We start from the raw sequence: 18,919 nt of genomic DNA, 5'->3' as shown, positions 1-18,919 counted from the left end.
ATTCTACTAATCACAGCAGGATTGGTCAGCCATTCAGGCCAGGATTCAAGGGAAAAAAAACCCTGCAAACAAACACTTTCTCTTCCTCACAAATGCAGTTGGTGCCTTGTCCTTGAGGATCCATAGGGCTATGCGGCATCCCCTTCTTTTAGACTGATGAAGATCTTGTGTGGTGGTGAGCACAGTCCTGCGTGCCCCTTTTGTTTATCCACCAGCCTCTCCTCTCTATTTGTTTTACATTAATTTTGCATACTTTTCTAGAGAAGCAACAGCCTTCCTGTAGATCTATATCTGTATCATAAATGCCCCTTGCATCCACTTCTCACGTCTGTGCACTCTGCCACGCATTCACACAATAGCTTTTGTTTTGTTCATTGCAAGATCCTAAAACCATAGCAATATTGTAAAGGATTAGTGAATATATGTACTCATGAGGTTCAGAAGTACTAAACTGTAAGTTCATAATATGCCACTGATCATGAGGTAGCCTTAAGCAAGGGTTTATGGTGGCAAAATGTTTGAGTGCTGAGATTCCTTAGAGACTGGCTAGACAAGTGTTAGCAGTGTAGAGGAAGAGAGAGTGTCCTGACTTTCCTAAATGGCTACTGATTTTGGATGTCTACCTTATGACATTTACTGGTGTCTTTTGCACCTCAAAACTGAAGCACTGAAAATTAGTGGCCACACTTGGAAATTTAGGCATACTACATTCAATTAATACTGTCCAAGGAATCACTGACGCATGTTAATATTTCAATCCTGATATACTTCGGCAACTTGTACCACTACCATCTTTCACTGTTTGGTGTAATTAACAACCACCAGTTATCGCTACTGTAGATGTTAAAAGATCCCATCATCCTCCTATGAGATCTTAAAGATCATATCCAGATTGCTGAAAGACTGACCACCCTTTCTTTTGTAGCCGGAACTAGTGAGTAAACTTCCCCAGTGTTCTGCAAGTCCACGGGCTCTTGAAACAAAGCACAATAGCAAGGTTTAGCAAGTGAGATAACCCTTTCCACTCAGAAGTAGAGGAAAACAACATCTGTTAAAAACAAATAAACTGCTGCAGTGGGGCAGCAAAGACCCAGAAGATTTCAGAGACGTAACTCCTGGTTGGGTCAACACATTGCGAAAATTAGAAGAGAACAATTGTTTCATACCACACTCTCCCACCGCTAAATTCCCTCAAGGTTAATTAGGATGGACTCCTGCCAAAGTCATTAGAACTGATTTGGGCAGGAACTTGCTTATGCTCAAAAATGACTGAGAAATTTAGAAATGCATCAGCCTCCAAACAAATGGGCTTTGGGCAAAACCAAATTTGCATGTAGCATTGTCATTGCTGGAGCAGTCAGGAGAATTATTTTAAATGATCTTTCTCTAATTAGACAGCTAAGCAGAAAACTTTTTTCCACACCCATTGAACAATGTATCCTTGTTTTGTTTTCTATGTGCTCCTTGGGTCATGAAAGGCTAGTCAAATTACATACTTAAAAACAACGTTCCACTATAATCTACTAATGCTTAATACACACACTCAAGGCAGACAGAGCAGTCCACTAAGTGTTTCCTGAACACTGAAGAGTATGTTATAGAATCTAATTCCAGCAACTCTGAATAATCAAAATGGAAGTGAAGACACAACCTGGGGCCCCAGCCTGGCCATGATATTTTATCAACCCGCTTTGTACTTGGGGTAGGATTATGTTGTCCCACCCAAGGAGCTGCCGGGGAAAAAAGGAAACCTGCCTCAGGTAGTCGCTGTCCTACCCACTCCCCATGGCTCTCCAGGAGACAGTAATCTCCAAAATTTCCAAATTACCACCCCCATTCCTTGAAAAATCACCTGTGCTGGCTTCTGCACTAGGGAAGAGGGCTGGGTAAGGCCCTGGCCACTCCCATCTCCCCCCTGTTGGAGGAGAATCATGGGCGTGCAATATGGGGGGCTGAACCAGAGCCCAAGTGATTAACTGGTACACAATTCCTTGGCATAACAAGCTCTATAGCAGTTGCTGTTAACTGTATTTGCTCCTGCAACATTTCCTTTTATTCATCCAATCTACTTTAGCCTGAAACTGGAAGATCATTGTTTTCCGAGTGTCTATTAATAACAGTAACAAGTGGTAACATCCTCTTTTGCCCTGGAACAGAAACTTTAATAAAAGGAAAGGAAAAACGCTCCAGCTAAAGAGCAGGGCTGGAGAAGATGAAATATGCATCCCATTGGCACTAACCAGGAGCACAGATCAAAATGATTGCTCAGAGCAATCTGGGAGCCCCACAACAAATAACACTACCACTGCTCTCCTGCTGCTAAATTTCTGGACACACAGGCCAAATGACAGAGCCCCTCAGGCCAGGTAGGTCCAGCTGGTGGAGTTGGTTCAGTCAGACCTAGTACATGGGGCTGGGCCCAGCTCGACTCCTGGCTCCAGGCCACATACCAGCTGTACCCCACACATCCAAGTCTGCGCACCAGAAAGGTTGAGCACTACTATTCTCAGACAATTATGCAATGTAATATTCAGCTCAATATACTACACAAAGCTGCAGCTTTTCTTCTTCTCTGTTGTAACAGTTAATTGAGCCTGCTTGGCATCAGTGCCAATACCCTTATAATAGTAAGTAACAGAATGGAGGTAAATGTTTGCAGCCTTGTGCGATACAACCCCAACCCCTGCAGCTAAAGCCAGTGAGTCTCATTTGAGCACAGGTGAAGCCGCATGGGTAATTTGTGTGACCACAGCCTAAGACATTCTTATGATCATGTTTGAATTTTCCTTTGTAAGACAAGCTGCTATGATGACAGATGCTGACTTTAACATTCACGGGTTTCTTTATGCAGCATGGTTAAAAGTGTGTCAGCTGGGGCATATTTTCTAAATCAGGGCCTTTGACCTTAGTAAAGAATCCATGTCTCCGGTGCAGAAAGTTTGTTATAAGGGAGAGAAGACTGGAATTAACAGGTGCAAAGTGACATGAGCAGCAATGGCGGTCCTATGAAATTGTCAAAGGTGGTAGTACAACAACAGCATACACCATGTTGAAGAAGACAACAAGGGTGTATTGGGGGGAGAAAGATGTTCAATATCAGAGCAGACAAGAACTCCAAAAACTAGAGAGAAAGACTAAAAGAGAGATTAGATTTCTTCACGGGCTTTTTCCGGTTTGTTCAGAAACAGACAAAACTATATAGACCTTAAAAACAGACAAACATACTTTACAAGATTTGGGGATTTAGCTAAACTCATTTAATCTCATTTCAAAATGCCTGCAATCTGCATGTTTGCTGTTAATTCACCTATTACGTGGGAGACAGAACAAATTTAAGCTTTGTAATAGCTGCATGTTATCAGCCAGTCACCCATTTTGTCACTTGCCTGTACATACAGAGTAACTGAAGCTTTTAGTTATGGTTCTTCAGTGCAATACTTTGTTTTTTTAAATATACAAATGCCTTTCAAGCATTTTTATTTCTGTTGTTACTGGCAAGAAGCTAATGCCTTTATACCACTAAGCTGGTTGTATTGCAGTAAAGCCCTCCTCATGTCTGCTATAAAGCACCTAAAATGACAGAAATTGTGTGGCGCTTTATGGCTAAACTGATTACATCTGGAGAGAGATGCCTGGAGAATCAGAGATCCAGGCTGGCCATCAAGCTCCATAAACAATCTTTACAGCATCTCCCTTACAAGAGTTTAGCTGGGAACAATAAACACCGCAGGAGAACTCCTGGGATGCAGCAGCCAGGCACTAGCGAGGAAACACGCACACAAGCACTTCTTAGATTTCAGTCTTGGATTACTGAACCCTAATCCCTAAAGCATTAGATTCACTCTGTGAGGGGCAGGACTTTCAGCAACCTGGGGTTAACATCATTATTTCTCTAATGTATCCCCTAAGAAGTCAAAAACAGGTCAAAAACAATGTATATAAACAACGGAGGGCTATCAGTAGAGAAATCGAATCCACTGAAGCAACGGTCAGTTCATCAACTAACTAGCAGGTCACTGGAAGTGAGCCCTGGCTGTACTTACTTGAGAAGAGTCCTTAGAAGCATGCAACTGAGCAAAAGCCCGACTTGAAAAGACTGCTTCCAGGGCTGCACGGGTAAGGCAACCCTTCTCTTATGCTTTGGATTCCACCAAAGCATAAAAGTACAAGGGACGCTGCAAGCAGCAAACCCTCATTAGGTGGTTTTAGTCTTTCCGTTTCTGCCCCAATTTTCGCCAGGCTAAGAGAGAAGAAGCACGTGCCAGAGATCCTAGTCCACAGCAAAAGCTAAGTGGATCATAAAACTCATTCTTCACTGGTACTCAGATAACTTGACTGGAGATCATATAATCTGCTCCTGCTTCAGCAAAACTATTAATCTGTTTGAAAAGTGTCCGAGCTGCATGTAGAGACTCTCCCTGCTCAGACCTCTGGGATAGAGCAGAGACCACAGTTCGAAAGGATGAGAAAGTTCTTATCGCTAGCAGCTGCATGACAGCTCTGCGGTGGGGCAGTTTGTTTTTGCAGCATGCCTTAAAAGAGAAACAGCGAAGTCGCTCAGACAGTTCTCTTGAAATCTTATTTCAGAATGAAATTAACTGGCTGGAGCTGGGAGATGTAATAAGAGAACAGGTCAGTGACTTACCAAGTGGCTCCGTCATGCTTGCCTCTGTCCTCTGCGCTGGGGAGTACTGTGAGAGTGCCTTGCATGAAGCAGCCAGTGCTGAGCATGCCTAGTTGAGGGCATCCTGCCTTGCCTTTCCTCTCCAGCAGCTTAATGACTTTGAAGTGAGCCTCAAGCTTCCTTCAAGTTTTCAGAGACTCCCTTTCTAGGAAAAGGAGTCTAGCCCTTTCGTTTCAATCCAGATGGCACTGCTGCTGTTTAATTCCATCTGATCATTTCATTATCATCTCTGACAATGCTTTAACCATAGGAAGTAGCTTATCTTCTCAGGATTAAAAACTTTCTTGCTATTGTGCTGCAGATTGGAACTGTGTGTGTATATACACATATATGTAAAATTAACTTCAAATGTAATTGGCATGAACCCACATTGCCTGGGTGAGAGAGACTGCAGCTCTGACCCAGTCTACACAAAGGACCCGCAAACCTATCACCTCCTCCAGGAGCTCTTGGTCTCCTGATGTGGTAATGCTCCCTCATTCTACCCCGTTCTTGGATAGACATCCATACTTCAAAATGTTTCGAAAACATTCATTCTTTGGTCCCAACTTTGCAACTTGTGCTCAGGCAAAAGACCTGCCTATGCTGAACAGCAGGGCCCAGAGCTTGCAGGTTGAGTCCATGGGCTTCCTCCCAGCCTTGCACCTGGAATCAAAGATCCATTAATTCAGCTTTAATCCATTGCTGCAAACACGCTTACTGCTGTGGTGGAAAGTTCATGTCCCATCCAACACTTCCAGGTGGTAAAGCAAGCTCAATGCATTTGAATTCTAAATAAAACAGAGCATTTGAGGAGCCGGGTGCCTGGTTAGCTTCAAGCAGAAACCCCCATCGGTCATAGCTGCATGCCTTCATAGGCCTCCTGAACAGCATCTATGAACAGCTATGAAGTTGAGTCAGCCAGACTTCCACATGTAGCATCCTCCCAGAAAAATAACACTCGAAAAGCAGAAAGGCCTGACCCAGGCACACCAGCCGCCAGTTCTGATAACAGCAGGCTTGTTGGGAACATCCTTGAGTGTGGAGTATATTATTTTCTTTGAAAAGACAAACAATCACCTCCAGCTCCCCCCAGGAGCTGCAGAGTAAGTAAGCACTGTACAGTTCATAAGAAAAACATTAACCCTCCCTGTGCCAGGAGGTTCTGTAGGAAGGAAGATTATAGTTGATCAAGGGAAAAAATAGGATGCGCTCTCTGGCACTCTTGGCTGCCACCCAGGACATGACATCAAAGGGATCCCTTCCTGTCCAGAGAAGTGCTTTTGGGGCACTTGGGAGTTTGGAGACTACCGGCAGGAGATGGTAATCACAGCACTTAAGTGATGACCGGAGAGACAACCCTATGCTTCCAAATCAACTCACTGGAAATTTCTCCAAAGTAAGTTACTACATGGCTCTGTGTTCTTAAAGTCCCCTTTGCCTGTAATACTGGTTCCATCTGTTTCTGGTTTTACCATTCCCAATAAATATGACTTGAATGATTTATCTGATTGGTTTAATGAATTATCTTAAAATAGATTATTTGATGCTATATCTTCCCACCATTTGCTCTGGCTGCAGAGATAGCTGGCTAATCTGAATATTTAATGACATTTTTCAAATAATATATCTGTGGATCATATACTTTATTTTTTGCCTAGGTTTATCTGCTGCTTCACATCTTTGAAGAAACTTCCACCCAGGCTCCCAAAGCACTTGTAACAAACACATCCATGACTTGGGCTTTACCCAACACCATCAGGTATGTGTTCTTTGCTCCATTTAATAGCTGGAGAAACAGAGTACAATGAGGTTAAATGACTTATCCAAGATCACCCCAGGAGTCTACAGAACAGCCAAGAACAGAATGTAAATGTCCTGATGCTGTAGCCATAGGACAATCCATCTCCTGGCCTTTTTTTGCTTTTTGTTATAATCTAACAATGAGTCTCTGACCCTGCAAGCACACATGCTTATGTGTAACTTTTCACACAGGAGAACTTTTGCCAGCTTCCATTGGACATCCCTGCCTTCAGTGGGACATATCACAGGCCTGAGGTTAAATAAAGGTCTACTATCTGCTGGATCAAAGTCACAGTTTGGTTATTCAGAAAAATACTCCACTTCTTTTGTATGTCCCACAGGTCACACATACTGGTATGTATAATAGAAAAAAATAAATGGTTTCATGAAAGCCATAGGGCTGTTGTCACAAAAGGTATGGAGCGGATACTCGGTGATGAGATGATTAATGTAATCTGTCATCAGTGCAGAGGGCTGAAAATTGGGTCAATTATTTAAACCTCCTTTTGTGAAACTGGGAGAGAGAGTAAATAGGAAATAACCAGAACTGATGCCTCATGCAGAAACCTTTCTGGGATGATGAATGTCATTTGCATGTGTGTAATCTTATCTACACCAGGAGCTGTTTGCTATCTTGTGTCAGCTTTTAGTGACAAGAATGCAGTCCTGGGAAGCAGCGCTCTTTCCTGGGCCCCAGCCCCATTTACCTTCTGTTGTGTGGTTTAGTATGCAGTATACAAAGCACCTCTCAGTCCAGGTCTGGTAGCTTCCTGCCACTATAGCATAGTCCTCAAGGGACTAGCAATACAAGAGCTAGCCAGAGCTGACAAGCCAGAAGAGAACAACTTACTGAACACTATGGCTAGGGACAGACATTACACATAAACCAGTTTAAGTCATCAGAAACTGGTTTAACCCTGTAATAGAACATTCAGTGCACATAAACTGGTTTGAAAATGGCTGAAACTGGTTTGAGAGAAATCTGGTTGAATGTCGTAGCTGATTTAACTGGTTTCCCCTTCGAGAACCGGTGCTGGTTCGCACCGACACCCAGGCTCGCAAGCGAGAGAAGTACACCCCGCTGGCCAACATCCTGAGGGGTTGTGGCTACAACGTGACAATCGATGTGCTCATTGTGGGAACGCTTGGAGCCTGGAACCCCAGCAACAAGAGTGTCCTGCGTGCCTGCCGTATCTCCTGCCACTATGCCAAGCTGATGCACTGCCTCATAGTGTCCGACACCATCGCCAGTACACCAACCACACCAGATGAACCGCCACTGGACCGGACCCAGAGGGGACCGCCTGAAACCCCCCCCCCCGCACCAGATGGACCTTCACTCTCGAGAGGATTCTTCAACAACGGACGACTTTGCTCCACCTGAAGAGGATCCCCGCGATGAGACTCTATATGGACTGAAACGCTTTCCTTGAGCCACTTCCTCCACCATGGCGGACCATTGTAACGGGTTTGTGTGTATCTATTTTCTTTCTCTCTCAGCGTTGGGAACCCCCTCCCTCTCCTTCCCCCCTCCCCCCACCCCCGGGCTTAGTTGGCTAACATTGTATCTCCTATAACCTAGTTGCATTCCCCTCCTCATCCCCATCCCCCTATTGTTAGTCCCTCGCTTGGGTGATCTGTATTTCCCTACCGGCTTTGTCATCTTTTCCTGGATTCCCAATCCTAAACATTTACTAATAAAAGTCAATCTGATTTAACTGATTTTGGTCAAACCAGTTTATGCAAAGACCCCTTCCTGGTTTAAGTTAAATTAGACACCCTCAGCATCCTGGCATGCTCTCTGGGTTGGGCAGGGCTCTCTGCTCCACAGAGAGCTGGCCCCTTCCCTCTGCTCCTTGCCTTGAGCTCTGGCAGAGACTTGCAGGCACAGTAGCATCTGCCTGGCTTCCTCCTGCTCTCTGCCTCCCTACGTCACTCCCTGCTAAACAGGGATCCCATCCCCTGTCCCCTTTGCCTTACACAGACACCTCAGCATTAGCTAGCAGACCACATGCTGGCTATGGTCCATTCTGTGGCAGACAGCAGTGTTGGCTTAGGGCTTAGGGCTTTTTGGAGCTAATCAACATATCAATTGGTAATGTCCCTCCTTCCTTTCTCATTTAAGAAGTGTTTGAACTAATGAGAGAGGCTGCTTGTTTTCTGATGGGGTGATAAATGCTGATAACAGAGCTGATAAATGCTCTGTTAGCAAAGGGGAGAACCTCTTCTTAATCCTGCCAAAGCCTGGCCACGCCCCCTCATCTCAGTCCCACAGAAGGGAAGGGGGGGCTGCTTTAGCACCCCCCCAGCTTCTAGTCTGAGCCATAGCAGGCAAGTGCCTGCATTTCAGGGATGTCTGTACAGTTACAAAGTGATTCAGCCTAGCCAGGTTAGACTAACCTACAAAGATTGAATCAATCAGGCTCAGGCTTTTTGAATGCCCCTCCCTAGCCTATTAGTGTGGATAAAAGAGGAAGAGTCTTTTCTTGTCCTTGGGGCTAGGTACAGATATTCAAAAAAACCTGAGATAGAATTGATTTACATTATGCAGTTTTCTGTAAGTGGCACAGTTCAGATCAGTAGTGAACAGAAACACATTTGCCCTTTGGGGACGGGGGTGGGGAAGAGGGCAAATCCTAAACTGGATTCCACCATTCTAAAACCAGCCCATGCCAAACTTATGTTCTCTTACAGGTATAAACCAGTTTCCGATCAGTTAGACTGGTAAAAGTGTAATGTCTGTACCTGGCCCAGAAGTTAATGCTACATGCAGTACGAGACAAGCAGATAATGCTCCAGATTATCAGCTACTCAGCACGTCTTGGAGGGGTGGACATATTTTTTTATCATGCTATTTTCCAGAAGTTTTAGATCTGCAGCTGCTCTGGAGGTGCAATGCTGTAAACTCTGAATTTTCTCCTGAGTCTTTCAATAGTTAATGTTTCTTTCTGGAAGTCTTAGCTCCTGACAGTGAGAATTTCAGCTTTCAGTTTTAAAATAATTAAGTTTCTAGCTCTCCCAGTTCCAAAGCAAAGCCTGAACATGTGAATGGTGCATAATTAAATGTTCAAAAACTGGAAAGCAGATATTAAAATAAAAGGTAATAGATGTTCACATCTCAAGCCCATTCTCCCGGGAGTGCTGCGGTATTGCTGTGACCACCCATAATGGTCCAGGGAATATGCAAGAAACAAGATTTATGAGGTTCCTAAGAAACTAATTTGATGATTTGGTGGCAAATGTTATAAGTACCTTTTAGGGAAAGTTCTTATTGAGAAAAGATGGCCAGGTAGCTGAGGCACCTGGGAAATCTGGGTTCTAGCCCTGGTCTTGCCACTGACTTGCAGACTATGACACAGCTGCTTTGTTGCTGTTTCCTTTCATCCTTTGCATATTTAAAATGCAAAATTTTCAGGGTAGGCATTGTTTCTTACTATGTGTTTGTATAGTGCCTGGAACAATGAAACTCTCATCTCAATGGGGGCCTCTAGCCCTTCTGCAATCCCTATAATTACTTCAAAGATAAGGTCTGGAGCTAAAAGGAGGGTCACGAGAGGTGGGACGTGAGGAGGGCAGCTCTGCTTTTCATGCTGAAAGATTCATCCATTCCTAGTATGGCTTCATCCATTCCTAGCCTGGCTGTGCAGTGCTTCATTATGCCTTGGCTGGTGTAGAGAAGGCTCCCCCTCCTGGCTCAATCTGACTTCTGGAGAGAAGTGTGGTGGTTTAGCACTTGAAAACTTCAAATATAAAATGGGTCCAGAAATACAAAACATGGCCCAAAATTTGCTATAGATGCTTCTCAAGCAAATACCGGGACATCATTCTCTCCTTGTACTCCACCTTGGTGAGGCCACAGCTGGAGTACTGCGTCCAGTTTTGGGCTCCACAATTCAAAAAGGATGTGGAGAAGCTTGAGAGAGTCCAGAGGAGAGCCACACGCATGATCAGAGGTCAGGAAAACAGATCTTACGATGATAGGCTGAGAGCCATGGGACTCTTTAGCCTGGAAAAGCGTAGGCTCAGGGGTGATCTGATGGCCACCTATAAGTTTATCAGGGGTGACCACCAGGATCTGCGGGAATGTTTGTTCACCAGAGCGCCCCAAGGGATGACGAGGACGAACGGTCACAAACTACTACAAGACCGTTTCAGGCTGGACATAAGGAAGAATTTCTTTACTGTCCGAGCCTCCAAGGTCTGGAACAGCCTGCCATCGGAGGTGGTTCAAGCACCTACATTGAACACCTTCAAGAGCAAATTGGATGCTTATCTTGCTGGGATCCTATGACCCCAGCTGACTTCCTGCCCCTGGGGCAGGGGGCTGGACTTGATGATCTTCCAAAGTCCCTTCCAGCCCTAATGTCTCTGAAATCTATGAAACTAGTGATTTCAATCATATTGGGACTTGGCTTCCAGCAGTTTCTTTCCACCTACCATATCCCAAAGTTTGCTGTTGGTGTTCCATCATCAGCTTTGTTGCTCAGGGTCAGTACTTTTCTTGCATTTTTGCTAAGCTTCTTATTAGCTTTGTTACATCTGTTTTGGAAGTGACCTTTCAAAACAGGGCCTTGTTGGAAATGCGAGAGTTGTATGGGACCAGCAAGTGTTTAAGGAGTGATACAAGACAGAAACACTTTTTAGTTTTTAAATGAGTATGCATATCAATGTTTCATCTAAATATTGGTACAGCTCTATGGTTCTCATTGCCTGGAATGTATTTTGGAGCATATGCTGAAACCACCACATACCTGGAGGTTACCATAACTAACTAGCCACAGATGTAGTATTAAATCCATCCTTATTTTTCCCCACTTCTATCCTAGGATGCATTATAGCCACAATATATTAAACTTTTTTGGAACACATGCTATTCATAAACAAAATTACTATTAAGTTTTTGCAGAAAAGCAGGTCACATGACCCATCTAGTCAAAAACCACCTGTTTATAGAACTGGCACCTTTCTCATTTGGACCATGGTAGTCTGGAATATTTTATAGCTATGTCAAGGGAAGGCACTGAAAGGGGGTGTTTTTTATTTGTCTGTTGTTTGCTGTTTTTAGCAGTATTTTGACCTGGTCATTTAGATTCAGTTTCTTAACTGTTTTAACAGCTTCCTGAATAGTTTAATGAGCAGACCAGAAGAGTGTGTGGGTGTTTTGGAGCAGTGAGGAACAAACTCAAGGTATTTTTTAATGATCATTCTTTAGAGAGAGTTTAATATGCATTAATTGCTCTAGAAAGGTGCTGGATTGGAAGCTGAGAGGAATGAAGGTCTTTGATAAGTCATTGAACTGATACAGCAGTTTTGCAGTGGTTGGCCAATTCTAACTCAGAAAGACTACTCTACAGGAAGAATTTTTTTACCTTCAAAGGCCTGTCAGTCTTTGGCCTCTCAGCTGGGGCTGCACACCAGTGTTGCAAAGGAGGTGTCAGATAACTGTGTCCTCATCACTGGAAGGGAGTTAGATATTTTTTGCTGCACAAACAGGGATACCAGTAGAAGAAAGATGGTGTAGTACAATAATTAACCACCTTTTCTCTACTAAAACTTGTGTGGAAAGTGTTCGAGTCCCTCAAGTGCTAAATAAACATGAGGTCTAAGAGGGAACCAGTCAAGAACACAGTTTCTATTTAAAGAAAGCACTTTTGTTCCTTAACAAATACTCATTCCTTGAGACAGGGCTAGAACTGTGGCTGACATGATCATTTAAAAGTTTCAGGCTTGAGAAACATTTTGAATTCTAAAAGCACTATGTAATGGGCTAACTACTGCTACAATAATTCTTAGAGAATCTTTTTTGCAAGTATGTTAAAGAACTTTCTAATATAAAGACATGTACCTCACTCATCCATGAGAGGCAAGGAGGTATAGGTATTATTGCGTCTGTCAGACCAGGAGGGAACAGAAATGATCTTGAGGTTAAGGCAGACTCAAGATCTGGGGCTGGGGCTATGCCTGTACTTACCCTTGCCTCTGCCACCAGTATTTCTGGCAGAAGACAGGAGCCACACTGCCTGAGTACATGCAAGTCCAAGCATGTCTGACAGGTCCACACAGCAGGGCTGTGCAAAGCAGGCCTATTTGATTTAGATTCGGATTTGGCCTGAATCAAGGACAGTGATTCGATCTGTTGATTTGGATCACTGTCCCTGATTCTATTCAACCGAATCCAAATCTGAAGATTTGATGCTGATTTAGAGAATCAGCAATTCAGACACAGACACAGCTTTAAAAGTTTTTCCTACATACCCAAAGGTACCAGTGCAGCTTGTGAATGCTGCGATGCTAGAGTACATGGAGCGTCCCACAGGAGTGCAGGGGGCGCCCTCCATGTGCTTGGTGGTGAACCCAGAGGTGAACCTTGAAGTACTGGGTCCACTGGGGAGCACACTGGGAGCCCCTCTACACCTCCCCTCCAGCTCAGCAATTGGCTGCAGGGGGCCCTGGGTGCCCCCTGCAGACCCAGAAGGCACCAGAAGCTGAAGTGCTTCTGGTCCACTTTCATGTCTGTTACCAAGCATGCTGGGGAGCCCCCCGCGCTCCTGGGGGATGCTCTGTGCTCCCCAGCAATGCAGCATTCACAAGCCACCAGCTACCTAGAGGTATATAGAAAAAACATTTAAAGTTGTGTCTATGTCCGAATTGCCGAATCTTCCTAAATCTCTCTGAAACCGATTCGGAGGTTCTGATTTGATTCGGAGACATTAAAGGGTCCTCTGATTTGATTTGGATTCGGAGATTCAGCCACCAAATTGGGCTGAATCGCCACCAAATTGAATCAGGGACTGAAGCTTCACACAGCCCTACCACACAACTCCACTCAGCAGTTATGCTGCCCAAGTGTGAAATGCACCCTGGGAAGGAACCAGTTGCTGAAGGTGTGGAAGGGCATACATGTGCCTTCTGTCACCTGCCATATGGTAACACAACCCTTCCTTCATTGGAGAGAGATGTTGCAATTCAGCTGCAAGGTCTGATGCTTCAGGGGATCTCTGAGTGTAGATGCCCTCAGAGTGTTGCTGAGTAAAACGCTGTAGTATAGATTAACCATCAGCCTTGTGTTCACTGAAAAATTACCTGTTGACAAGAGGTGTCAATAATTGGATCACCTATACCTAATGTTGACCCCTGCTATCAGTAATGAGTCATTTTTCAAGTACAGACCAAGTCACCAGAGTGGACTTCCTGTCTTTATAAACATGGAACTAATACATGAGCGAAGGGTGTGAATCTCATTAAGAGTCATGTGACAAAGGTTTGCCCAATGTATAATTGTGATGAGGAAAATAAACCTATGCAACAAAAGATAAAAACAATGGCCTGGATTTGCATCTCATTGGCCAAGACAGGTAGGTCTAACCCTGAAAGATGTTGATTAACTGCTAGGAAGAGCCAGTGCCTCTAACTCTCATTAACTTCAGTGGTACTTGAGAGTGCTTGGCAACTCCTAGATGCTCAGTATCTTGTAGGACTGGGTTCTAAAATATGAATACTATCAAAGCAATAAGGCACTTCCTACTCTCTGCTGCTTCACTATAAATTTGGAATAAGTCCAGAATCACATAACCCAGGGCACCCCAACTGGTGGCCTGCAAAGGGTTAATGCATACCTCCAAGCTCTCACCAGACCTCAAACCAATGGCAGGAGTAGATTACAATAGCTGCTGGAGTCTCCAGGCTCTCCCCTCCCTCTTTGGGCTGCTGCTTCCTGTCTTTGGCAGTGTACAGGGCTGAGGGTGAGTCCAGGGCTGTGCGCAGGAGGGACTGGGCAGAAGTGGGGGGAGGAGGGCCTTGCACAGGCATACATTACAACTGGGGGGCAAGGAGAAATCACACCCACATGGTGTAGCAGTGGGGGGCATGTAGGGGCAGTCGTGGGGGTTTTGGGAAGTGTCTGCGCAGCATGGCTGGCGCAGCCTACATGGAGTGTCATCAGCATTTGACCTACTGGAGTTACACTAATATGGACAAAATGCAAAAGAGGAAATAAATCCAATTTAGGTGGTAGCTAAAGTGATTCATATACTCTACGCCTCCTTTGTTAAATTAACTACACAAACGCTTTGAAAAGAGCAGTTTCACTTTTGGAACAGCTGCACACATGTTCCTAGGTACCAGGCACAATTTAGCTCCCAAACATGTCATGTATATAATAAAAAAACCTTACCTGTTCTCTCATGTAGAGAGAAACTGATAAGATTGTTTATCTAAGAGAGGAGACGCATAAGAGGAGAGATGATGAACACAGCCATGCCTGATGAAGATGTCAACCACTAGGTAAGGTCTATTAGGTAGTTTTATTCACCTTTCTGATGAAACAACTATAATGAAATTGCATTTTGGCAACCTCAACAGTAATTGAAAGGATTTTTTTTAATATAGTGCCTAGTTAGACTAAAAAAACCATTGCCACAAGATGCTATTGAAACCCAGAGTTTAACAAGAAGCAAACAGAAAAACATGAATAATAAAAATACCTAGACTTAAAATAGAAAATAAAGATAAATGAGACCTCAGAAGTGATAAAGCCCTTCAAACTTCAGCACTTTCACCAGTCTCTAACTATGGGCGAAACTTCCCCAAGAGCAGGTTATCGTTATCTATCAACAGCATTAATATGGCCTCCATTACTGGGGTAACTGAATGTATCCCACGTCCTTGTGAGAATGAAAAGTGTTGTCTGCATTTTATAGATAGAGAACTGAGGTGCAGAGAAGGCAAGTTACTTGCACAAGGTTTACAAGAAGTCTGTAACAGTGCAGGGAAATGAATCTGGGTAGTCTAAATCCTAGATTAGGGCCCTTAGCACTGGCCCATCCTGCCTCCCTGTCAGCTGCAGGGTTTCTTCTGCTGAAGTGGGCAGTACTGCCCCTCCTCCCCCACCTTCCTGAGTCAGAAACTAAGTCTGGACCTGGTTGACTGCGGTCCAGTCCAGCAGGGCAGTCCCAAGCCCCCTACATTTGTTTTTTATAGCAAAAAAGAATGACATATTGAAGTTTCTTTTTCAAAAGAATATAATTATAGACACCAGAAATGGAAAGATTTTAGACCATTCTGTCCACCCTTATGCAGTGCAGAAATGCTTCCTGTGCTGTACTGCCCAGCACAACTCTGTGTATCACACATGATGGGGTTTCCATAATGAATATAAGAGCTTTTCTATTTTTTAAATAACTTGGGGGAAAATCACCCATATGGCAAACATTGGTACGAGAATGGTGAATGATAACAAGGCTATGACAAAACAACAGCTCTAGCCCAGCATTTGGTCTTGTACTAAAATGCAGGGGGAGTTAACTTATGTCTAAGATAGTGACCAAGGTTTGTGTCTGAGATATTAAAAACAAAACCAAAAACTTATTGTAAGGACTTTGGCCTATTGAGCCTAAAGTCCCATTGAATTTAATAAAAGTCTGAAAACAATGAAGTTCCTATAAAAATTAAATAGGTTATTATAGATATATTAATATACAAGTCTACACAATTCAAAAGATGGCATTACCTTTTCTGAACCATGCTACAGAACTTAATGAAGAATTATGCCTGCTATAGAATAACGTGGGTTAGTTTTTAAAAAAATCTATACAAAGGATAATGCTTTATAGGATTTTTCCACAAGAGAAATCTATTGTGATGATGATTGTGGGGTAACAGAGAAAATTACATCTACTAGATGTACGATAAATACATCTGGAAAGTCCTACGGGAGCTTGCAAAAACCTCTGAAGCCAATGGGTTCCCACAAAAAAAAGTGTATCACCTAAGAGAGTTAGGAACAGCCATGATTTTGAACTTAAAAAATAGGATAGTGTGTGGTACTGCTACATTCATTTTCCAGAGTCACCCCTTGCAAATGCAACTGTCATCTACTGGATTAAACAACGGAAGGAAAAATACAGAGGCACATGCCCTTAACTGGCGAGCACTGAATGTTGGAAAACCCAATTCTGGGGTGAGTGGAAGTCCTTTGTTATCTAACTGATGCATACCAGAATGCCAGGTTTCAACAAATCCAAACAAACCTTGACATGGGAGCTTATACAGATCTTGGAGCTGCTGGAGTGAAGCCAAGGAAGTCTACAAATTGTAAAGCAGCCTACCATGACAGGAGCAGGCAGCGATAACATTCTTAATTGTTATTTAAGTAGAACTATATGTCACAAGCAGGTTTCAGGGTACCAGGATTATGCCTTAAGCAATATTTTAACAGAAAATCCTTCCGAAATGGCAGACCAACAGGTCACATAAATATCAAATCATCCTATGTTTGTTGTGTTATCTGTGAAAAACATTAGTTCACTTCAAGCCGACGTAGGCTGAAAGTGTAAGCCCAGGTAAAAACATTGCCAGACCAGCTACAGTCTTCCTCCAGACCCAGCTGTAAGGAGGTAAAGTAGGTGCAATTCTGTCTTTAGACACACACGGGTCTCAATCTACCCTGTTTAGATAATAAGGACAGAATTTACCAGAGTGCATTTTACTCACTCATGCATTTTTTAACTCCTCTGACCAAACTCTGCCATCCTAGTCCTGCTCCCCTAGAAACACTACCTGAGAAAAGCTGAATCACAAATGCTATGATTTGGCTGTCTGAAAGGAATCAGTGTCTACAGCTAATGCCACCTGGACAGAAATGCTGGCAGTGGCCAAGGGAAATGTATACATTTGGTAGAAAATCCTTCTTAAAATTATAGTGATTCTGCTTTAGCATCATGTAATGATAATAGGGTATCATGATAATAAGACTCGTTTGCTAGCAGTCACCAATTTCAACACAATGGCCTTTGAAATCTATCAGTTCTTTAAACAACGTTGTGACAAAGCTACACTGGCCTCATACATAAACTTTGTTAGGCGGTAACAGACTTTAACAGGTAAAAGGCATCAGAACAGACTTTGTAGTTTTCACGTTACAACAGCTTTTTGTTCAGGTACTAGCTCCCATCCCGGAAGAAAGAGAAAGTGCCAGCACTTATTTAACAGGACCCAGGCATTGCAACTATAAAATCTTACATTAGGAAAAATCTCATTCAAATCAATGAGAAAGAGCCATTGTACAGTTTATTGGGCTCTTTATTTAGGAAACTACAAATTTAAGGCTACCACTGCATCTTTAACTTGTCCAGTGTATGTACAAGTTACATACCATGCGTATGGTTCTCTACTGGGGGCTTCAGAAATACGGGTAATAATTGTACTTGTACACAGTGCTATATCCATTGCCCTTCGGATCAGCAGGGTGTAGAAATGATACTACTAAAGTGTTAACTGATCACTTCCTTTCTCTCACTGGCTGGAATTTGAAGAAATTATAGGCACTGTGAGAAATATGTCATATAACCTCCCATTAAAAGGCAGACCGATGAAAAGATTACAAATGGTGAAGATACAGTTCTAATCAATATCAAGCCCACAGCAGTAGAGAGCATCTGATACAGCCAAACATTCATCTTGTCACTCTGTCACGGAGTCACATAGGTGCCCTGTGAGTGTGAGGGAGATTGGCAGAGTTGTCAATCACCCAGGCAGCTCAGGTGCCTGGTTGCCGGGGCAACCAGGTGGTCACATGGCTGGAAGAGGGCAGGGCCAGGCCTTTATAACCAGCTTAGGCCGGAGCTGGAAACACAGTTCCCTTCTGACTGCTGCAGGAGCAGGAGCTCTGTGGCTGAGCTGAGCGGCCTGAGTTAGTGGTCGCAGCCTTACCACTAACAGGCTGTGATGATGCGGGGAACAGGATCACCCTGATGGAAGGTAGGACCGAGAGCCCTGGCGGGGCTTGGAGTTATTGTTAGGCGTGTGGAGCCTCTGTTTATGTTGTAGCCAGAGGGCTTGAGTTAACGTTATAGTTTACACCGGAGGACCGGGTAAGGCTGTAGGGGAGTGAGGAGGCCCCACGGTAGCTCCCCCACAGCTTGGGGGTTCCCAGTGCCCAGTAGGGGCGCAGTGCCAGGGGCACTATTGTCAGTGCCAAGGAGGCACCGTATTGCGCCAGGGAGGCGCGGTGTGTGGGGTTACAGACCCCGGCCCATCAGGGCGGTGTTAGGCCTAGCGAGGCAACCAGACCCAGAGAAGGGTCAAGGAGACAGGCACGGCTGCGAGTGCCTGTACCCCTAGTGCGAGGCGCGCGGTGTCAGCCCTAGAGAGGACAAGGCCCCGGAGTGGGGCAGAGACAGAGCGCAAGAGGCGCGGTGTCAGCCCTAGAGTGGGCAAGGCCCCAGAGTGGGGCAGCGGCAGGGCGCGAGGCGCGTGGTGTCAGCCCAGAGTGGGCAAGGCCCCAGAGGGGTGAAGTAGCCAGGGATAGCGAGCCGGCCCAAGGGCGCCGGGGCTAGGGCGGCGAGAGCGAGCCGGCCCAAGGGCGCCGGGGCTAGGGCGGCGAGAGCGAGCCGGCCCAAGGGCGCCGGGGCTAGGGCGGCGAGAGCGCTCCAGTTGCAAGGCAGAGCCGACGAT

General features: G+C 44.5%; 1 protein-coding gene and 1 long non-coding RNA gene across 9 annotated transcripts in view; one reads left to right on the top strand and one right to left on the bottom strand.

Annotated features, from left to right (window-relative positions):
- JCAD (junctional cadherin 5 associated) overlaps window positions 1–18,919 on the bottom strand; it is a 94,979-nt gene that overhangs the window by 35,651 nt on the left and 40,409 nt on the right. The window contains exon 1 of one of the 8 annotated variants that reach the window (XM_090047496.1): window positions 4,646–4,794. The exons of 4 other annotated variants lie outside the window; for them this stretch is intronic. The gene's annotated coding sequence lies outside the window, so the exon portion shown is untranslated. Of the gene's footprint in view, window positions 1–4,043; window positions 4,506–4,645; window positions 4,795–18,919 lie in introns of those variants that run through there. 3 more of the 8 variants (XM_090047501.1, XM_090047503.1, XM_090047500.1) reach the window with 3 other exon arrangements.
- On the top strand, window positions 5,865–7,295 carry LOC149865036 (uncharacterized). The gene is made up of 3 exons (XR_016442190.1): window positions 5,865–6,062; window positions 6,325–6,425; window positions 6,659–7,295. It is a non-coding gene; the product is annotated as an uncharacterized LOC149865036 (long non-coding RNA).

The sequence above is a fragment of the Crocodylus siamensis genome, chromosome 5 (assembly GCF_052110815.1).
Source record: "Crocodylus siamensis isolate JL-2025a chromosome 5, ASM5211081v1, whole genome shotgun sequence".
Lineage (NCBI taxonomy): Eukaryota > Metazoa > Chordata > Crocodylia > Crocodylidae > Crocodylus > Crocodylus siamensis.
The sequence above is the reverse complement of the archived record's forward strand: the minus strand, read 5'-3'. Positions and strand labels throughout refer to the sequence as shown.